The sequence below is a fragment of the Lissotriton helveticus genome, chromosome 5_1 (genome assembly GCF_964261635.1).
Source record: "Lissotriton helveticus chromosome 5_1, aLisHel1.1, whole genome shotgun sequence".
In the NCBI taxonomy this organism is placed as follows: Eukaryota; Metazoa; Chordata; class Amphibia; order Caudata; family Salamandridae; genus Lissotriton; species Lissotriton helveticus.
The window spans coordinates 465237115-465260578 of record NC_136065.1 but is presented as its reverse complement, the minus strand read 5'-3'; the positions used below and the strand labels follow the sequence as shown (position 1 = coordinate 465260578).

The 23464-nt window shown below is 45.5% G+C and overlaps 1 protein-coding gene and 1 long non-coding RNA gene across 3 annotated transcripts in view; both read left to right on the top strand.

The window, feature by feature from the left end:
- The window catches only part of ADK (adenosine kinase), a 647508-nt gene that overhangs the window by 35494 nt on the left and 588550 nt on the right, over positions 1-23464 (top strand). The gene's annotated exons all lie outside the window — the stretch shown is intronic.
- LOC144754662 (uncharacterized) lies at positions 1022-21705 on the top strand. Its single transcript, XR_013594755.1, has 2 exons — positions 1022-1068; positions 21423-21705. It is a non-coding gene; the product is annotated as an uncharacterized LOC144754662 (long non-coding RNA).

Genomic DNA, 23464 nt, shown 5'->3' with positions numbered 1-23464 from the left:
CTGTTTTAATGCTTTTAGAAGATTGTTTTAAAAATATAAGTTTTATTTGTTGCTTATTTATTGTAATCGTCATAATACCTACCTACCATTCCTGTCACTGGCGCAAGGCTGGAGCGTCAGGAGTCCTTAAGCTGTGCCTCGCTTCTCCGATTCCTAGTGAGCAATGGTCTGGATGCTTGCATTCACATCTCCTCGATTTAGGTCTCAAAAGTAAATGAGTTATCACATTCCAGAGGCTTGGACAAGAGGCCAGTGCGCTGTACCTCAGGTGTTATGCCACAGCACCAGGAGATTTGGGCGTTAGTTCCAGGTACCAAGTGTCCGTTCTTAGTGCAGTAAACCACTGAGGTCTATATACCAAGAGTCTGTGTGCAGTGCCCAACAAAACCTGGAGCTGGGGCTATCAAAGGTCCTTATGATGTGTCTCATGCTGCCAGGGCACCATCAGAAGCCTGTGCTCTCATAGTTCTTTGTCTTGTGCACCTTGAATCAGTACACTGTGAGTCGTGCTGCACAGGCCTGGAGAAAAAAATCGCTGTACTGAGACTTGAATCACAAATGCATCCTGCCTTATGGGTGTAACACCAACATAGGGGTGACTTAGTAATAAGGCTACCGGTGTTCCATTTTTACAGATAAATACAAACAGAAAGCAATATGTTTCCTATCTGTTTTTATTTTTAAAAGCAGAAACTACAGAAATGTGTGCTTCTTGTAAGTGACTTTTGACGCTGTCCTTCATGAATTCCAGGCCAATATCTGAGCAGATAGACCGCATGGATCAGATCTCCCTAGACTCCCTAAATACAGGCATATATTAACATATGTATGTATGTGTATATAAATATAAATATATATATATATATATATAATATATATATATATATATATATAAGTAACTCGTCACCAACAAAATGCTCCTGACTCGATCAATGACGAAGAGCAGACCCATGAATCAGTGCAAAAATTAGAGTGCTTTATTCACGCCCAGCCTGTCCGCCATAACGCGTTTCGCTTCCCCACAGTCACGCTTCGGCGAAGAAAGACGAGCCACGCCAATTTGCTTTCGTGAGTATGTTTAATTATATATATAATGCTAATATTTACATGTGGATGTAGTGTTTTGCTCTATTGGCCCCTTAATTTGCTGAAACGCAACAGGTATCAAAGTATGAGCGTATCTTTATCAGTTAAATAAATGTGGAAATATATCATGTTACCGCTCTGTGTAATCTTAAAACACAAAGTAAATATAGATAAATACCAATAAGATGGCCACAATTAAATATGGATAAATACAGTTGGAAATGTTAAAAAAATAAATACCATAAAACGGGCAGCCCCCACATTTTAATATTTAAAAGGAAGGTACGCTTTGACCTGTCAAAGTGTTTGTTTTTTCAATAGGCCGTATTACAATTTTAACAGTGCCTTAGCCCGTCAACAATGGTAGGCCCGGAGCCATGTTTTAAGCTGTCACTGTAGTGGGAGGCCCAATGAGTACTGCAGGCCAGTAGTAATATTTAACTTACAGGCTCTGGGTACACTTTCTACCATATACTAGGGACTTAAAGGTAAGCTAAATATGCCAATTACTGGTATGCCAATTTCATCATGTTGAAAGGGGAAGCACTGTTTTCTTACTACTGGTTCGCGGAGGTAAAGTGCACTTATTTCTACAGCCTGGAAAATCAGTTAAGAATAAATCTTGGGGTACACCCAAAAGATGGCAGTTTCTTAATCATACTAACCTACTAACTACTAATCTTGGGTTCTGGAGTAGCTTGCTACTCGTTGATTAAGCGCTTGCTGATTAATGCCTCGTCAGGAGTTGTAAGCGCTATATAAATACATTTACAATACCCAGGCATGGACACCCAAGAATTTATAAACTGGACTTCACAGGGAGGTCACATGAAATTATTGTGCTGCTCCTTTTAATACCAAGGTCTGGGTGCTCAGAATCAGGGCGCCTCACCCCTCCTTGGCGTGGGTATCAGGAGTCCATGCTCTGCAATTCTCACACGCCGCTTGGCTGGGTATTATGTAGAAGGCCAGACACAAGTCACAGGCGGATAATCTGTTGAACAGAACTAATCAGAAACATAAACACCCACATTAATCTCTCAGGTTTGATTTAATAGGATTAGAACTCGCTTCAGCATCGCCACCACTTGGTAATGGAGTAGGGCAGTATCTACCGATGGCAAACCATCGGTGCTTTGACATCCTGGCGAGCACTGTGTGGGAATGCCCGATCCTTGTTTTAATTCGAATTTAAGGCCCAGCGTGCACGGTTTGCGAGTGCTTGTCCCATGATTTTGCAGGGTAGGCACGAGCCTATTCGTGCTAGCACTTGTCCTCACTTCGATTTAGGCTCTGAAAGTGGGGCACGTCTTGTGTGAATTACAGATCCTCTGAATTCACGTTTGCATTCTAGGAAACACGGTGTCCAGACCTGTGGTTTAGTGGATTTCTTAATTGAAGTCCGTATGGTCGTTTCGAGGGTGGTCTCGATATGCAAAGCTATAAAGTGGTTTGAGTACCAGGAACTCCCACCCCTTCACCTCGACCCGTTTGTAGTCTGTTTATTGACCTACGAGTGGAGGGCACTATCTGCAGTCTAGAAGTCGACACACAGCTGAGCCCGGTCGGTTTCTCAGGGACGGACCATGATAGCACTCCATCCCTATCGATGGTCCTTTTATGGGTTTCAGGAAACTATAGGCCTGATAAATCAACGGATTTTATACTATTCTATGTCTAAGGGAAAATTCATTTTAACACATAGCCTTATATGTACAGTATGTCTGCAAACTTGTGGATTGGTCTCGAGGCGATTACTGCAGTTAGCGCTCTTGACCACCGGAGGTCGCTGGCGGTAAAGGTCCCGTTTCGACTATATAGTAAGCGAGCACCTTTCAGGCAAACTCTGTTTGGCAGCTTGGTGACTTAACAGTGACTCCCACATGCCCGCCTTTCTCTGGAGTGGAAGATGAGATAGCCTTGAAGCGCGTGACTGTTGACCAGGCTCTGCAAACATGATTACATGATAATTAAAATAAACACTGCCTGCTACCCGAGAAAGATAAAAACTAAAACAGCCTTTTGAAGGGTTTGATGCCAAGGCATTAAACTTATTACTCGAAGCCTGCTTCACGCCTCCCACAGAGTAAAGAACAACATTTTATAAGATCAGATTTGTGCTTGGAATGTAACGTCCAGTGTTGTCGTAGGCGCAAGCGTTCTTTAGTAGAGGGGAAGAATATTTCTTTCAAACGTGCAGTTGGAAAACTAACAGATAATCCTGATCTAGCATTGTCCAATTAATTAAAAACGCGAAGCGGCCTTTCGTCCCTAACAGAAAACTTTACTTGCAAAGTAAACATTCTTAAAACATACTTTTTTTGTTTTTATTTTATTGTTTAACCTGGAGCCTCTCCTTGCAGTTGACATGGAATTTTTTAGAGTGAGGTGAACCTGCTCCAGAGCTCTGGTCTAGGGCCCCGGGTCTTGCCTTCCCGTATCCTTGAGTGGCAGATCTTCCTAAGGAAGGAAGACTGATGGGTACCTGCTGGGGTGTGAGGGCACTGGAGACCCTTTGGTCTTTGGGCAGCAAAGGAATTAGGAAGAAGGAGCTTTACTACGCTGATTGAGCACTTTCAGGAGACTAAATTGGCGATCTGCTTGTTAGGGATATATATTCTCAACTTGAAACTCTGGGTATATATTATCAATGTAAACAGTATGCTGACTGCATGGGACTATGACTGCAAAGAGTCACTGCCTGCCACTTTTATCGAGAGGTGCATTCTTTTGGGTCTAAATGGCTTCGGGACGTGCCAAAGGCACGCATGCTGGGTGATTTCGTTTTTGGCAGGTGACCGGTTCTGTGGCCTCTGACTTCATGAGTACACACAGGAGGACTCTGAAAATACCACCATCAATGGATTAGTGGTAGAAAGAGTTTGGTATGAGGAGCATGATTTTGGGGTTGGTAGCTTTGTTTCAATGCAGATCCCAGGAAGGCGAGGTCAGGAGTCGTGCATTGAGGTTGTGTGGGCTACAGAGATTCCTCACCTTCTATATTTTGCAATCCGTGCAAGGGAATGTCGGCTGGTGCAACTGCTTCAGTGTGTCCTATACAGAAAGAGGCTGTCATGCAGGAAAGGCTCTGCAAAGGTAAAGGAAATCTTCATTGTCCTCAGCCTTATCAACTTCTTCCTTGTCTTGCAGCCAAGAGCTTTCATAAAGATAGCCCAGACTGTATCATTCTAGGTCCCTTCAGCTCTTGCAAGGCAGTTGGTAAGGTCTAGGAAAGGTCCAGAAGGTGTAAGTGTTATGGTGGTTCTTCATCATCTTCAGGTGAGGAGTACAGAGGAAAGACACATTCAAGACATACCTCTTTAGGTTGAAGTAACACTGATTATTGCACATTAGGAATAATTTGTGGTTTCTGGATGCTGAATTTCGAGGACACTCCTCAGGTCTGGTCCTGCAGCAATTTCTTAAGTCGCTTGAAGCAGTTTAAAGAGGTGCTCTTTAGAGAACTGAGGGAGTCATGCAGAATTCTCTCTGCCTGTCTTCACATCCCACCTCCACCAGCTTCAGAGAACTGAGCGCAGTGTGCTTAAGGTAATCCAGGTTGATGTACTTCTGTTTGTTCTGGCTGGAAAACCAATTGTTGGGAGGGGATTCAATCAGCGAAACCCCACGGAAAAGAAGGTGGGAATCCTGTCTCAAAAAGCTGTGTGTTGGATTGCATATGGCCACATGGACTGATAGTTATACTATGTGTACTGCACAGAGAGTCCGAAATGATTTTAAATCTTCATATCGGGCAATTACGGATGGATCTGAATGCTAGGCTCTACTGACAACACAGAAAATTCATTATCATTTTTGCCGATTTTGCCCTTCAGGGTCTTGGTGCCTGCTAGGTGGCATCTTCATTTATGGAAGTAGCTAAGTCGGTAGCATTGAAAATCACATTTCAGTTAGTGGGATTGTCTGGATTTTAGTTGGAGGATAACATCCATCAAGTATTGAACTAAAAGAGCCAAGCAACCGCTTTTAGAGAAAACCCTAGTATGCCACAAGCTTCAATCCTTCAGACAGGGAACGTGCATAAAGTCCTTGTCAAAGAAACTAGTCTCTTTTCCTTCACAGTCCGCCCAAAGATGATGCTCGAAGCACAGATCATCATCTTCACTAGTTAAGAAGCTATCCTGACTAATCCTGGCAGGGTCAGACATCACCAATCAGGTGAAGCCTGCAACTGCCTGACTGCAACCAGTTTCCCACATGTGGGGCAAGAAAGTGGTTCAGAAGGTAAATCCTCCTACCTTTAGATACAGTAGTTCAAAACGCTGGCCATTAGACCCAGTAAGAGAGGCTTTTTAAAATTTTTTTGCAGAGTTTTATATAGCGCGAACTAGACCCGAACCGAATCAGGTATCAGAGCGCTTTACATATTTTCCAGTTACGTTACATGAGGACACACTTTCATTTTAGGCACAGGGAGATTAAGGGCCCGATGTAGGTAATTTAATTTTACCACTTCTTAAATACCGAATCATACCGATTCGGTATTTAAGAAGTGGTAAATATGAAGGGGGAGATGTAGGTATTTCCAGATGTGGAAATACCGAATCGTTAAGATTCGGTATTTACCGAATCTGGAAATACCGAATCGGTATTTCCTATTGATTCCTATGGGCTGTGAAGCCCATAGGAATCAATGGACAATACCGATTCTGTAATTACAGAATCGGTAAATACCGATTTTAGCAAGGGTGCAGGGGGTGTCACTTTGACACCCTCTGGCACCCCAAAAATAGGCATGTGCGCCATGTGGCACACAGACATGCCCTAAGGGCATGTCTGTCTGTCACATGGCTAGGTGTGCATGCACACATGTGCATGCACACCTGAATTCGGTATTTTAACACCCAATTGGATTGGATGTTAAAATACCGAATTTGTAGGGCCTTTGGGACCCTGAAGAGTCCCACCTACATATGGATTTACAGAATCTGTATATTTACCGATTCGGTAAAATACCGATGGCCGTTACCGACCGGTATTTGGCTACCTACATCTGGCCCCAAGTGATTTGCCCAGAATCACAGGAGGTTTTGGCGTCGTTACCGAGACTCGAACCCAGATCCCCAATTCCGAGGTCGAGCACCCTAGCCGTTAGGCCAACTCCTCTCCCCAAACACTTAACACGAGAGGGCTCTGCCGCTGCTAGCCAAACAAGCAATCAGTGTGGTACTGTTAGGAGAGCATATTTAATGGATTTCACCTTCAAGATGCAAATCCTTCAGAATTTCAATGCTTTGGTGTCAGGAGAGGCTTCTTAACCTCCATAGAACTGATGGACGTCACACACTGCATGTTGATTTGACCTCCCCTTCAATAGTTTCTACTGTTTGTCATCAGAACAGCCATTACCAATTTGTATTTCTCGCTTTTGGGCTCTAGATGGTGCTGAGGGTATTCATAAAGTTACTGGCACATTTAGTGACTTGTACAGCAAGAGGGAAATTCTCTAGTCTCTTTTCTTGGCAACTAGCTCATCCAGAGCCACTTGGCAGGAGTCAGCTCCTGTAACGTGGTCGGAGTGTATTAGCAATTAGACCAGTTCGGTTTTCTGACAGAAGACATACCCTTCTTTGGGGCAAGATTCTGTACTCTCCTTGGTCTTGTGTTCCTGTGAGAGTAAAGATCTCCTCCTGCCCCCTTTTTGCATGGCCGGCCGCATGCTTCAGTTTTTGAGAATCAAAAGGCACTTGGCAACCTGCGCGTTACTAGAGCTATGGGCTCCGCTCCTCGCCCGACTCCTGGTCATCGGTCCCAGGACACAAATGAGAATTCATAACAAAAAGGGGTACCTGGGGGTCAAAACATAGCTGTCACTCAACTATGAGCCCATACACCAACACCCCACATGTGCCAGTATAGTAGGAACAAACAACGCAGTGTAGCTAGGTGAAGAAAAGCCCAAGAGCCTAGGGAATTAATCCCATCAGAGGCCACACTATACCGCCCTCTTATGCATCATTGTAAATGTATAGGCATTTATATAGCGCACTACTTACCCGTAGGGTCCCAAGGCGCTTCGACCGCTGCGAAACCCTTCCTGGCTTCCCTGAGAGATGGTCCCTTAATGGGTATCTCCAGGGTGAGACCAGGCATCCCCGGCGGTCTGGTGGGGCCGTTAGTGAAGATGAGGCAAGCTAATGCCCAGAGTTGCCGAGTGTGAACGCTGATCAGAGTGGGCACCGAGGCGAGAGAATTATCGAGTCCGCTGACCCTGGTCCAGAAACCTGCCGCGCCGGGAATCGAACCCTGGTCCTGGGCCGTCCTCTGCTCTCGGGTCTGCCGCCTCTAACCAGTGAGCCACACTACTTCATTTGAGTATCCCTTTGCTCAGAGAGCGGAAAAAACGGTCTCATGGTATTTTTATGACCGTTTAGAAATGTGCACAGAATGTGATCATAGAGGGAGAGTGTTTTTAAAGAAAATGGTGTGCCTACTGAAAAGCAGTGTGAGAAAGGAGTGAAATATAAAATTGGATAGGCTGAGTGGATCACGATAATTTATTATTATCCCTCAGTCTCCCAAGTCTAAAACCAAACGTGAAAGCACGGATTTAACAAAATATCCGTGACAAGTAGTGGTCAAGATGTTTCAGCATTCTTGAAGGTTTTTCAATGCATTCGTCAGGACCAGATTACAAATAACTACTGCTTTCATAGAATAAAAATAGAAAAATATCACCTGCGCGTTCAGGTTATTCAACCACATACTACCACCGCATCATGTTGGTAATACAGCACCCACAGGAACGACAAGGAAAAAACAATAGATGACACTATTACGTCATAACTAGTAAAAGGTGTCATTATTAATTCATTACATCCTTTATATATCTTAATCATAGAAATATTTTACAAATACCACTTACCCATTAGTTGTGGCTGTAGCGCCTCACCCCACCTGGCTGCAGCTCAGGTTAGGAGGAGCACCGCTCTAAATCAAAAAATCAAAGAATGTTTTTTTTTTTTTAACAATCATGGCTGAACACTTATTCGATGTACATAATAGGGCAAGTAAATTGTTACTTCCTATCCATGCACATATTGTAGGCACCAGTATTACTCTGGTGCCACTTGGCCTTACAGGCTTTCTTATGGTTAAAAGACGAACAGTTCGGGAATTGCATGTAAGTTATTTAGTTATCGTCACTCCCTTATCAATTATGAAGGGTCTTTGTATATGTTTTCAAATATATTTTCAAATATCTAGAGCCACAGTGTCTTAATGGTTCTCTTGAATCCTAATAACCTAAGGTCTTAATGGGGTTGGCGTACTTCTTATTGTTTGTTTCTATTCTTGTGGAAAATGCGAGCCCTAACTCAGAATCAGAATCAGGGCCAATACCCACCTTGGTGGCCAGACAATCCATGGATGTACGGGCCATCGTATCCTCCACAAATGGGTCCCTTCTTTCCCCCACAAATGCAACAAGGACCAGGGATGTTCCCTCCTTTTTTAGGGTTTGGCCATAGACGAGGCAAGGGCAGAAGAAGACAGGGTGCAACGCAACAAGTACATTGGAACAACACCAACCAACCCACGCTGCAACCCACACTAGACCTCCGCAACGGGAAACAAGTCCCGAGAAACAGCAGGAACGAGCAGCGCAGTCTCGTGATCAACTTGAGCTCACATGTTTTAACAACTGATGAAGACACATTGCTAAATAAATGTCTAGGATTTGTACAAACTCAAAAAGGAGACCCTTTTCTGGCGCAGATAGAACTTGCCAAGTTCTTTAGGAAAATCAGGCTGCACTATCTTTTCTCAAAAGATTCTAATGCAGATGCCCCAACTGAGGATAAGAATACTGGTTTAAAAAAACCCTCCACATTCAATCCGTCCAGCATTGGACTGCCAGCCAAGATACTGACATTTGAGGAGGCAGTAGGGAATGATGTAACTCTTCTCTATCAAACCGAAAACAAACCCTACATGAACCTGTCCAGAATAGAGCAGTTGGCCTTACGTTCGTTAACAATGAATGAAAAAATAGTCATCAAACCAGCCGATAAGGGCGGAGCCACTGTTATCCTTGATGCAGACGCATACAGAAATGAATGTTTGAGACAACTGAGTGATCGGAAATCATATCTCCCACTTTTGGAAGACCCAACGGAACGACTGAAAGTTAAGATTGGACATCTGGTGGAAATAGCAATATCAGAGGGATGGGTTACCTCTCAAGAAGGACAATACCTCACAACTACTAATCCCAAGATTCCTTATTTTTATTGTCTTCCCAAGGTCCATAAACCCCAGAGACCACCACCTGGACGCCCTATTATTTCTGGAATCGGTTCTATTTTGGAACCATTGTCAACTTTTGTAGATCATTTTTTGAACCCTATGGTCAAATCAATGCCAACGTTCCTTCAAGACACTAAGGACGTTTTGAGATTACTTCCAGAAATACAATTTGACAGTAACACCGATATAATGGTATCCTTCGACGTTGAATCGTTGTATACCTCAATCCCCCAGACTGAGACACTCTAAGTCGTGGGCCGGCTGTTGGAAGAAAGATCCTTCCAATCAATCACGCCTGTATCATTCATTATGGATCTGGCAGAAATAGCCATGAAAGACAACTACTTCCGGTTCGAGGACACTACCTACCTACAAACATCTGGGACCAGCATGGGTAGTGTCTTCGCTCCGAGTCTGGCTAACCTCTATGTACACGATTTTGAACAACAGGTGGTTTTAACATCTACCAATCCATATCTAGTATCGCTTCATGTTTGGAAGCGGTACATAGATGACATTTTTGTCATCTGGCGTGGGTCAGAGGTTGATCTACTGTCATTTCACAAGTGGCTGAACAGTCAGAATACTTTCCTGAGATTTACTGTTGAATACAGTAGAACCGATCTAGCATTCTTGGACTTGAAAATCCTGGCTACTACAAACGGATTGGAATCAGAACTGTTTCGGAAACAAATGGCAAGGAATGCCTTACTCCGTTTTGATAGTTGCCACCCGCGAGCACTGAGAAACAATTTGCCATTCGGCCAATTTCTCAGGGTTCAAAGGAACTGTTCCAAGAAGGAAGCATACAATGCTCATTCGACAGATCTCGAGGCACGATTGCGTGAGAAGAACTATCCCAAGAAAATCATCCGACAGTCCAGGAAGAGGGCATCAAACAATAACAGAGAATCCCTCCTGGAAATACATCCGCCGAAGGAGAAAACTAACCGTATCACTTTTGTTAATACTTTTAACACAAGATCGAACCAAGTCCAGAAGATTGTTAAGAAACACTGGTCAATACTGAACACTGGGGGCGATGAGATTCCACCACCCCTTTTTGCATTCAAGAGGGGACAGAGTCTAAAGGACCAGTTGGTCCACACGCGCCCGAGGAACAAGGGACCGAGACAGGTGGGCACCCTATGGGACTTGCCACCTGTACAAGGCCACCATCCTTGCGGTACGTGCTCAGTGTGTCACCAAACGACAAAATCAACAACTGTGGATATAGGGACGAGTAAAGTATGGTAACAACGTAGATTTACAAACTGTAACAGCGATAATCTCATCTACTTAATAACTTGCCCTTGTCACAGACGGTACGTTGGCATGACAACGAGGAAGGTTTGCATAAGAATACAAGAACACAAAAGTACTATCCGTTGTCACAAACAAGCTACCCGCTTAACTGCACATTTTTTGGAGGTTGGACACGGTCCTGATGATCTCCGTTGGACCGTGTTAGAACAGCCCCTAATACCAGACTCTTGCCCAGATGTAGGCTGTTTCCTATTTAAAATCGAGCAGAAATGGGTCTACAAGCTTAATAGCGATAAAGACTGACTCAATGAGCCAATTCCATGGATGTCTCTTTGAATCACTAGTAGCTTGCGTTAATCATACACGTGTCAAAGTGGTCTTTGATCAGGCAGGCTATTGGTTGTTCACGAAACACTCTCCGCCATCAAATGATGAATTTTTGACTTCTGTGTTCAGCAGACAACTTTCTATCAAGTTGTTTTTAGACACTCAGATCATGGTTACACTTCTAGGAATCGTCAATCTACATTATTAAACGATTTCATAACCTTTGATGAACGGGTATTGTTAGCTCGATACCGTTCAGTTAGCTCTCCATGACTTCGCTTTTAGAGTGCATACATGCCTTGGGTCCATCGGACTAGTTTCTACACATTCAGTATCATATTTGACATCTTGGTTGTAATAACGCGTTTGTAATCCAGTAGTTATGGATGTGCAACATATGATTGAGTCTGACTAATACTAACGAGCCGAATTGGAACAACAACATATGCTTCCATCAAATAGCGTTTAAATAAAGTGGCGCCCTCAAAACAGTTTCTTAACAATAAATTATGAGCTACAATTGTAATATACACATCAAGTTAGAAACACGACGTATCGTGAATTACGACTTCGGTTTTCAAAATCAGATTTGTAATTATTTTGTAATTATTTGCATTAACATGCAAACTCATATTGTAGTTTTTATTGATTTAAGACTTACTAGACAGAGTCTGTGTATATAATTGCCTAAAATAAATACAGCCATCGATATGGACTACAATAAACGGGACTTGAAACTACAATTCCCATCTTTCCTGAAGGTCACGTGTCGTTTGTTACGCGTTGACCGACAGAAACAAAAATGGCGCCTTCCGTCGGCTCGGTGCCCCCCCCCAGACAGTTCGGATGACTGCCGGGAGACACCGACGGACAGGTGAGCAATGCGTTTGGCTTGTACAGACGTTCTTGTTAATCCAGAGCTTGTGACAACGCTGCTTAAACATGGTTGCTATGTATAGACGTTCTTGTTAATCCAGAGCTTGTGACGACGCTGCTTAAACATGGTTGCTGTGTCACTTTAGGGCTCGCATTTTCCACAATAATAGAAACAAACGATAAGAAGTACGCCAACCCCATTAAGACCTAAGGTTATTAGGATTCAAGAGAACCATTAAGACACTGTGGCTCTAGATATTTGAAAATATATTTGAAAACATATACAAAGACCCTTCATAATTGATAAGGGAGTGACGATAACTAAATAACTTACATGCAATTCCCGAACTGTTCGTCTTTTAACCATAAGAAAGCCTGTAAGGCCAAGTGGCACCAGAGTAATACTGGTGCCTACAATATGTGCATGGATAGGAAGTAACAATTTACTTGCCCTATTATGTACATCGAATAAGTGTTCAGCCATGATTGTTAAAAAAAAAAAAAAACATTCTTTGATTTTTTGATTTAGAGCGGTGCTCCTCCTAACCTGAGCTGCAGCCAGGTGGGGTGAGGCGCTACAGCCACACCTAATGGGTAAGTGGTATTTGTAAAATATTTCTATGATTAAGATATATAAAGGATGTAATGAATTAATAATGACACCTTTTACTAGTTATGACGTAATAGTGTCACCTATTGTTTTTTCCTTGTCGTTCCTGTGGGTGCTGTATTACCAACATGATGCGGTGGTAGTATGTGGTTGAATAACCTGAACGTCGCAGGTGATATTTTTCTATTTTTATTCTATGAAAGCAGTAGTTATTTGTAATCTGGTCCTGACGAATGCATTGAAAAACCTTCAAGAATGCTGAAACATGTTGACCACTACTTGTCACGGATATTTTGTTAAATCCGTGCTTTCACGTTTGGTTTTAGACTTGGGAGACTGAGGGATAATAATAAATTATCGTGATCCACTCAGCCTATCCAATTTTATATTTCACTCCTTTCTCACACTGCTTTTCAGTAGGCACACCATTTTCTTTAAAAACACTCTCCCTCTATGATCACATTCTGTGCACATTTCTAAACGGTCATAAAAATACCATGAGACCGTTTTTTCCGCTCTCTGAGCAAAGGGATACTCAAATGATGCATAAGAGGGCGGTATAGTGTGGCCTCTGATGGGATTAATTCCCTATGCTCTTGGGCTTTTCTTCACCTAGCTACACTGCGTTGTTTGTTCCTACTATACTGGCACATGTGGGGTGTTGGTGTATGGGCTCAGAGTTGAGTGACAGCTATGTTGTGACCCCCAGGTACCCCTTTTTGTTATGAGTTATGTTGTTTGGGGCATGTACCTAGTAAGGGTCGTTAAACTCGCCCTTGGACCCTCCGATCAAGTGGTTTGTTATACACAAATGAAAATTGCCCAAACTAGAGCGAATTTATTATGTTTTTTAATGCTCTGCAAGTATTTTCTCAGATGTTCGCTCAGGGCTGTAGTAAAGAGAACAGAGTGCATTAGTCGAAGCATTCTTCAAGTGGTAGGGAGAAACTAGGTCCAGGATATCTGTCATCTTGCCTTTTCGGATATTGAAAAGAGTATAAGAACACCTGTTGTCATTAAAGCAGTGCGGTTTAAGTACGTACAGAATGTCTAATGGGATACATTCAGTTGGGTGTTAGCCCTGTTCCTCCCAGGAACTGGAGACAAATCTTCCTAAACTCAACACCCATTCTGGACCTCTTTCGCTTCTCTCTAGCATTTACAGATTCCCCTGTTGTGCACCATGTTCCTGGTTCCCGGAGCTTGGGTTACAGAATTCAGAAGCTCCCTCCTAGAGAACAAGTTTTTTGCGTTTTTTTCTATGCATGCTTTAATTATGAGGGTTATCATCAAGTTAGTGTAGAAGGGAGCAGTTGATTCTTAGAATTCTGTTTTGGCCTAGTGGGTATTGCGTCCGAATCTTAGGTTGCAACTACCAGTGGCTCCAAGGCAGATGTTCCCTCTTTCCCCATTTCTGACTGATTGGGATCACAGGGTATTGCGTGGGAAGGCTTTCAAAGAAAGAGGTCACCCCCAAAATTAGCTAAAGTGATCGAGCGATCTTGAAGACCCTTAGACTGAACGTCTAATGAGCACAAGGCATCAGAGCTGGGTAGTTGTGATCGCCTCAGAGTGGGCCCAGTATTTTGTTGCTCACGTGTCATTCTACAATTTTCGTCCCTGCATAGTCAGGTGGCCACAATGCAATCCTTTGGGGAACACAGGGAGAGTACTTGATGGTGTTTCTTTGCTCTCTAGGCTTCTCATGGGTTTTCTTCTGTGCCCCTTCCCCACAAAAGAGATTCTCGTCAAGCCTTTAATCTTGAATTCTTGATAAAATGGTTGAGTCTAAACCTTTGAGCTGTTAGAAAATCTTGGTGTGAAATCTTGACCCATAAGATATTTGTCAGTGAAATTGCCCTCCCACCCTCGCAGTTCCACCATTAAGGGAGGCCTGCCCCAGCACTTTCGAGTGTTGGTTCGAGGCCCTCCTCCACCCGTAGGTTTTCCTGCTCCTCATCCCTGGTGGTCCAGTGGACCTCTGTCTTTTTCCTGTCGCCCGTTTTTCACTCGTTTTCTGTCTACCCTCTTTTTTCACCTTTCTGCTTTTTCTGCTCTTTTCTGAGCTATTTCTGCTTTATTCACCCTTACTTTTCTCCCTTTTTCCTCTATATTCTTTTCCTGCCTGTTTTCCCCGCGCGCCCTCCCCTCAGCGCGACCAATCCAGCTCCCCTCCCTACTCCGAGCTGTCCAACCTTCCCCGACCCCTACTTAATGGCGGCCGCTGCAGGGACAGGCGAGCAAGGCCACCGACTCATTGTTAGTGAAATTGCCCTCCCACCCTTGCAGCTCCACCATTAAGGGAGGCCTGCCCCCGCACTCTCGAGTGTTGTTCGAGGCCCTCCTCCACCCACAGGTTTGCCTGCGCCCCATCCCTGGTGGTCCAGTGGACCTCTGTCTCCTTCCTGTCGCCTGCTTTTCACTCTTTTTCACTCCTGCGCAGCCGGCGCGGCAAAGGCAAGCCCGTCTGCTGCCGTCAAACCTACAGCACCGCCAGGAACACGGATCCAGTTCAACCTGACTGCAAAAACACAACCGAACTGAAGACCCTGCAATGCATCCTCCTTAACATCCGATCCCTCCACAAACACGCCACAGAAATCTAGGACCTCTTCGACAGCACCACCCCGAACGTAGCATTCTTCACCGAAACCTGGACCAACACCACCTCAAGACCAGACATCGCCATTCCCCAAGGGTACAAGATCTCCAGGAAGGACCGCCAAACCTGCCCGGGAGGAGGAATCGCCATCGTCCACAAATCCACCCTCCGCCTGAGCACACTCCTCGACGAGCCCAAAGACATGATGGAACATTTACACTTCAAGATACAGACCAACCCCACCACCATCCTCCGAGGAACCCTTGTCTACCGACCCCCTGGAACCCGCGGACCGCTCCCCACTCCATCACAGACATAATCTCCCCACATGCCATCGCATCCACCAACTGCACCCTGCTGGGAGACCTCAACTTCCACATCGACAACCAACTGAACCCCAACACCAAATCCCCCCCCCCTGGACAACCTCCACAACATCGGGCTCCACCAAATCGTGACCAAACTCACGCACTCAGCAGGACACACCCCTCTACCCCCTCTTCACAACAGGAAACTCCATCACTTTCAGCCACACCACCGAACTCCCATGGACGGACCACTGACGCGTCCACTTCACCACCAGAACACCCATCATCCACAGACACCAGCACCTGCTCCCACGAAGAAATTGGACCAGAATCACTGACGATCAGCTTACCCCGTCACTCAGCAACTCCACCCCAACCATCGCGGAAAACGACTACTCCCACAACGCAGCAGCCCGAACCCTGCTCAGATGGATCTCCAACAGCGCCAACATCATTGCCCCCTCAAGAAACACAACAAAACCCACACCTAGAAAGCCAGATGGTTCACCACCGAACTTCGAGAGTTCAGACGCACCTGCTGCCGCCTCAAAGGCCTGGAGGAACACCAAGTCGACAGAAACTCGCAACAACTTCAGAGCCGCTACCAACGCCCACCACCAGCTCATCAGAAAACAACGAGGAAAAAAGCGATTGAAGACAGAATCTCCACACACGCACACAACAGCAAAGAACTCTCTTGAACATCATCAAGGAATTCACCAACCCACCAGCGAGTTGACGGACATCCCTCCCTCGCAAGACCTCAGACAAACTCAGCACCTTCTTTCACCACAAAATCAAGAGCATCTACGACAACTTCAACGAAGACAACCAACATAGCAACCCCCACCAACCCAACCAACACACGCAACCCCCACCAACCACCCGGAAGCCAATGATTGACAACTGGACAGCCCTCACCACGAAGACACACTGAAGACGATGAAGTCAATCCACTCTGGGGCCCCCACGGACCCCTGCCCCCACCACATCTTCAACAGAGCCGCCAACACCATCACACCCATGCTCCGCCACACAATCAACCGCTCCCTATCAACCGCCTCATTCCCAGACGACTGAAAACATGCCGAGGTCAACCCCCTCCTAAAGAAACTCTCGACCTCAAAAACTACAGACCCATCTCCCTGCTCTCGTTCCCTGCGGAAGTTATCAAGAAAGCCATCGACAGCCAACTCGCCACATTCATCGAAGAGTACAACACCCTAGACTCCTCCCAATCCGGCTTTAGGGAAAACCACAGTACGGAAATCGCCCTCCCCGCCGCAATAGACGACATCCGCACCCTACTGGACAAAGGAGAAACAGTAGCCCTCATCCTCCTCAACCTCTCAGCTGCATTCGACAGTCTGCCACTGCACCCTAATACGCAGACTTCACGACGCAGGGATCCAGGACAAGGCCCTCGACTGGATCAGCTCCTTCCTCTCCGGCAGAACGCAGCAGGTCAGACTCCCCCTTTCCTCTCGGACTCTACACCAACCACCTGCGGAGTCCCTATGGGGTCCTCCCTCAGCCCGATGCTCTTCAACGTCTACATGGCTCCGCTCGCCCCCATCGTCAGAACCTACGGACTCAACATTGTGTCCTACGCAGACGACACCTAACTCATCCTTTCCCTATCCAACGAACCCAACACCGCCAGACACAACTTTCAAGAAGGCATGGAAGCCGTCGCCAAATGGATGAAAAACAGCTGCCTACTACTTAACACCAACAAGACGGAAGTACTCATCATGGGCCCAAACCCCGATGCCTGGAACGCCACCTGGTGGCCCCCTGCCCTTAGAAACCCGCCAACCCCCACGGAACCCGCAGGCAACTTGGGAATCATCCTGGACTCTGAGATCAAAATGGACCGCCAGATCAACTCAGTCACGGCCTCCTGCTTCCACACCCTCCGCCTCCTACGTAAGACCTTCAAATGGATCCCCCTCGAACATAGAAAGACCGTCCCTCATGCCCTGGTCACCAACATACTCGACTACCGCAACGCACTCCACGCCGGAATAAACAATAACCTCACCTGCAAGCTACAGAATATCCAGAACGCCGTCGCAAGACTGATCCTCAACCTGCCAAAACACTGCCACATCTCCCAGCACCTTCGCACACTCCACTGGCTCCCCATTGAGGCTAGAGTTACCTTCAAGTTGTTCTCCCACGCACACAAAGCCCTCCACGACACCGGACCAGCATACCTGAACAGCCGACTCAAATTCCATGCACCCCAAAGGACCCTACGATCAGCCCAGCTCTCCTACGCCGTGGTCCCATGCACCATAAAACCCAGATCGGGAGGCCGCTCCTGCTCCTTCCTAGCGAACAAGGCCTGGAACGCCCTTCCGCTCCACCTCAGACAGACCACATCACTTCCCATCTTCAAGACCTGGCTCTTCATCATTTAAGTTAGTTATTTTCAGGGTTCCAGTAAAGTAAAAGTGTTTATTTTCAGATGTTGTTCTCTCCTGTTTCCCAGGAAAATTAAAAAGTGTAACGGTATGGCATAAGAATGGCGGTTCTGGCATAAATGTGAAATATGAAGATGTTCTGCAGTACATATAAAATGTTTTGGCCTTCCTGTGCAAGGGAAGAAGGCTTTGATGGTCCATTTCATCCAGTGTTTATCCACAATTACACTGTCTGTTATGTGGCAGTATTCCCCGCTTCACTGGGATTCAGGATATGTCCACCATGGGAATGGTGACTTCTTGTACTAAGGCTCAAAGGGATCTTGTGGTTGGCCTCTTCAGAGCTGAACAATGCAGCACATATTTGTGCTGCATTATGGGTAAATAATTTAGAATCTGGAGTCCTATAATGAATGAGTGTGCATGCTTCTGGCACTACCACTATGACTTTTGAATGTAGTAAATGACTTTGCGCCTGTGCTCTCGGTGCTGGCTGTTTGTTCCATAGCAGATGCAGTTCTTTTGCATATTGCATGTTCTTACAGACTGGGGGTAATAAAGTTGCTCGTGGAGTTGGTGCTTTGATTGCTTTTTTAGGTCTCGCAGACCTAGCGCTGGAACGTGCATGCGCTCCTCGCTTTGCAAGGGATGATTGTTATCGATACGGTTTGAGAAGGGGATTTGAAGCCCCACCCATCAATCCCATTGGCTTGCGTCATGATTTATGCAAAACGTGGCTTCTGATTGAAAATGAGGCTTTTTGGTTACCGCCCTGTCCACTTTTAGTGTGGCCCATCTGGACTGGACCTTTTACTTGCGGAGTGACACCAACTAGTTGGTGGGCACTTTCTTTTTGTTTTTGTTACTTTCCTTTTGTCTTTTTGTATCCATTTACTGTAAAATCTAAACGTCGTTGAAATAAGCCTTCCGTTACTGGTGTTTCTAAGCATCGCATCCACGTCTTTTGCTTCCCCTCAGTGTGCAAGCTTTATGTGAGGGTGCAGAATTTCCGATTTCCCGCTGGTTCTGTGTGTTTGCAGGTATGAAACAGTGGTATACGTTTTCAGAAGCGAGCACCAGTCCAAATATGCGGTGGCATCTCCGCTTCCTCATCCAGTGCCGCCCTCCTGCCCGCCGCCACAAGTTATCAGCACTGTGGAAATTTCCACTGCTGTGATGCAGACACCAGGGGAAGGCTCGCGCTAAGCTTGGCATGATAAAATTAATGTAGGTGGTGGAAGGGGAGAAACACAAAGCCCTCTGCGGATGCTGTTTCTAACTTTCACTCGTACAAAAAGGAGGGCGGAGTACGAAGCTGAACAGTATATGTACACACCCCACCCAAGGCTTGTTGGAAAGGCAGAGTGTTAAATGATTGTTTCTCGAAATACCGCACTCGCGCTTACTTGCTTGTTTGTCTGACAGTGTCCGCCACCGCCACTTTTCCACTGCAGTGAGGTTGGCATCATGAAGTCGCTCACCCTGTTCTTGCTCGGCAGATGCTTCCTTTACACAGTGTCGGCGCCCCTGTCGCAATGCATGTTTCCCCCCAGTCAACGCATTTCCATGGGGCAAGACCCTCTCCCCAGCAAGCCGCCCCCTCAATTTGCCAACGTAGGTAATTTTTGTGGCCGCATCACTTTCAACAAAGGCTTTGCCGTCTGTTCCACACTCTAATTACTAGTGCCAAAAAAGACCTAAAATTCACAATGGGCTCGTAAAATCAGACGGAGGCACTGAAATGCCTATACATGCTCTTTATTCCGGGCAGCCCGCATCTGCTGGGGGATTTGTTTTCTTTGTTTTGTTAACACCGGCGATCATGCACTGAAAACCTGTGCCTTTGCAGAGATCTCCTGTTGGCCCAATCGTGGCCCTGCCTTGGAAGTAGTTGCTTGTGAAAGGAATACATGCTTTGAACGCCCCACATTACTACCTTCTCGTTAATGCCTGGGTATTAACTCTGTAGTTTTGCTTAGAGCTGCAGCAACAGCATGATGACAACACTCATTGGCAAAGCCAATAGGTCTCGCCTCTGGGACCCCAGATGCTGTGCAGCATGCTTAAAGAATAAAAAGAAAAGCCTTTGAGTCTGCAGCTTTTTACATTTTTTTTAGTTTACCATTCAAGATGGATTGGTAACTAAAAAGGAATGAGATGCTCAAAGTGGTATTTTTTGTTTGTTTTTTTAAGCGGTGGGGAAAGCAACATGGAGGTGTGTTTGGGGGAGGCAAAAGTAGCATGGAGAGTGCAGGTGGGGAGAGGGAACACGGGGTGCGGGTGTAGCACTGAGGTCAGGGGGGCACAAGTGACACAGGAGAGCACAGGTGTGGCAGCTGTAATATGGAGGGTGCGGGTGGGAGCAAAGCAAACTTGTGAGAGGAGAGGGTGCAACAGGGAGCTGGAAGGGAGAAACACAAGAGGGAGAGAGGATCATGCGGCGAAGGTGGGAGAGAAATACCAGAGGGAAACAGCTAGAAAACACATGCACTTTGTGGAGTGTTTAAACTAAAAGAAACAAGCAATTGCAATGCAATATGTCTCGCATTTACGCAAGTTTAAGCTATTGGCATTGTAAATGACCATGCCTTTTATTTATGTGGAAGGGCTGGGTTCGTTGGTGCGTGGAACAACACGTGGATCCCGTGGGGGCGGGATTACCCTGTATTGTGAACTTTCTTTCTCTGAAAGCTTCCGAGGGATTGGCATATCGTTCCGTTAATAATTTTCGTTCCGCTATTTCGGCGGGTCATTCTCAAATGGAAGGTAAACCTGTAGGCATGCACCCGCTCGTATGTAAACTTCTGAAGGGTATTAGAGTAGTGAATCTGCCCACACCTAAGTATACTTCCTTATGGGATGTCTCTCTAGTTCTTTCCCAGTTTAATCTTTGGCCCCAAAATGACATGTTGACAAGGAAACAACTCTCGGCTAAGTTGGCTATGCTTTTATGAATTGCGGCATGTAGACGATCATCGGATGTCAAAGCTTTGGACATTACAGGTAGAGTATATACTCTGGAATGGGTCTCCTTTAATATTACTTCCAGGACCAAGACAATGTCTCGGAGTGTTGATTACCATGCTTTTCCAAGTAATGCTAAACTTTGTGCAGTACACTGCTTTAAGGCCTATGCGGAATGTACAAGGTCTATTCGGCCTTCAGGTACAGTTCAGTGATTGATTGCTTTGCAGAAACCATACAGGCCTGTTACTGCTGCTACCATAGCCAGATGGTTGAAATATGTTATGCAAGAGGCGGGTATTGACACCCAGATTTTTGGGGGGCACTCTGTTCGTGGTGCCTTGGCCTCTAAGAGTTATATGTTAGGATCTACTGTTCAGGACATCATGCATTCTGCTGATTGGTCCTCAGAATCTACTTTCGAACAATTTTATTATAAACTGGTGGGTGATATTTCCTCTGTGGTGTCTCATCAGGGTTAAACTAGCATAATACGAAGCCTCCGGTCTTGTAATAGAATAAAAAATTAGCTAGCTATCGCACCAAGAATTTTCAATTCTATTAAGGACATGGAGGCGAGGATTATCCCACCCGGTTATATTACATGTATTGTAATGATTTTGCCCACCCATGACTTTATGTTCTGTTTAGGCAGAATTTACGGGCTCTATTTCTCATTCTTCCAGGTTCTGAGAAGAAGATGGACTAAATATGCTTCCTGTTGAGAAGAGGTTTCCTTCCAGTTGGATGTTCTTCCACGTTGGAGGATGTTCTTGTTGGACTTAAGTTGTTTCATGGACGTTACTGTTCGAAACAAAGAAAGAGGAGGATATCCGGTATTGACTGGCTCTTATGGGCTATGACCGGATGTGTTGTGTTGTTTACATCATGGGAAATGTAGTTTTTTGATATGCAATACTAAATTTCATTGGCTGCTGTGTGTAGCAATAAATGAAAGAGAAAGCATAATCCTCGCCTCCGTGTCCTTAATAGAATTGAACATTCTTGGCGCAATAGCTAGCTAATTTTTTATTCTCTGGGCACTGGGTGGGGAAGGGAAGTTAGAGGGAGGACGCCGTTTTGTGTGCTCCAGAGGGACATCACAAGGTGGCGGTATTCAGTGATCCCTCACAGTCTCCTTCCTGTCTCTGAGTGTCTCGGCTCCCCACTGACCCGTGGCTTTTTGTTTTTGTTTTGTTTTTCTTCTTGGACTCATGAACCAACAACGGAGATCCACGCGCTCCGGCTGTATCCTCCGAGCCTAGGTGAACACAGGAATGCCCCCCTGGAAACCGGACTGCCATTGTTGCCAGATTTACATTTTATTTTCTGAATGAAACAGACACCAAAGAGGCACATAGAGTCTGGATTCTCATTTCCTGTGGGTACTATACCATAAACACCTCCCTCCCAGTGGGACCCCTGACAGAGCCTTAATTGGATATATACAGGGCCCTGACATATTCAGGGTGGTTATACTGGAGCATTGACTTTACATTACGTTGGTGTTAATATGAAAATGTAGTTTCTACAAAGTCATTTTCTACTTCTCCATTTCACGTATGTGGCATTATGGCACCACCCTGTGCTGACTCTGTGTATTACAGACATATATTCCTGTTAAGTCCTTGCCGCACAACTAAGTGCTTTCAATGTAGGGCCACTCTGATTTGTTAACTTTGCCAATGCTTTCCTTTTTTAAGGGTGTTTACGTTGGTGGTAAAAGCTCCTATTGAGATACTTGGGCTACCTCACGCTCGTAAGGACTGTGACATGCAAGAGTAAATAGCAGTAGTAACGAACATTAGCTGAATACATTCGGAGCATTATCTTGGAACTTTCCTTCTGAGTTCTGAACATCCCCGTCCTCTGAGTGGGCCCCACACTGAGCCTGAGGTATTAAAATGCTTCATTTCGATCCGTGATCACTGTCTTTTGGCTTTGGAGTTCTGTAAGAGATGCTTTTAATTCAACGGTACTTGTATGATTTATTCATCAAGATGACGGACAGGAATTCAAAGTATGGCAAACTCAATAACTCCGTGAACTATCGTTTGGTTGCAGTTCATTTAACAGAGGATGCTTGCTTGTCCTCGTGCATCATCAACAGGAGGCACGGCAGTGCTGGGAAACTAGGCAGACCCTACAGTTGTCTGTTTTGGGCGCTTCCCCAATAGGCCAGTGTAAGTACTTTAGCGGGTGACTAGGGTGAAATCCAGATATCTGCTAGTGTAAGCAGTTTTTGGAACAAGTCATTCTGGTGGATTTGCCACAATGGCCCAGGAATGCGCCATGATGGCCCAGAGATGTGTGTCAGACATGCCACTTAGTCATCTGGGGACATGTCTGAATGGTGTTCTGGGAAACGCACCTGTGTTTCAGTGGAAGCAACATCGTGGCTTATGAGCTGCATGTGGTGATAGATGAGCCTCTGTTTGCCTGGTGTTGCACCTCTTTTACTCCAGATATGTGCCTAAGTTGGCGTGGTAAGCCGGGGTGGTTCCATAGATGCTGCTTGGTTGATCCAGGGTGTGATCAGTGTGTTCCTGGGTTGATGAAGGGGAGAGTGCTTGGTTGGTCCATGGGTCTTTCGATTGCTGTTTGTCTAGTATGTGTTTCATTTGGTCGGAGTTATTCCTCAGTAATTTTGGCAAATTCATGAGTGATTTTTGTGGGATGTTGCACAGTGGTCCAAGAATGCACTCAGGGGGTCTTCCAAGGAATATGC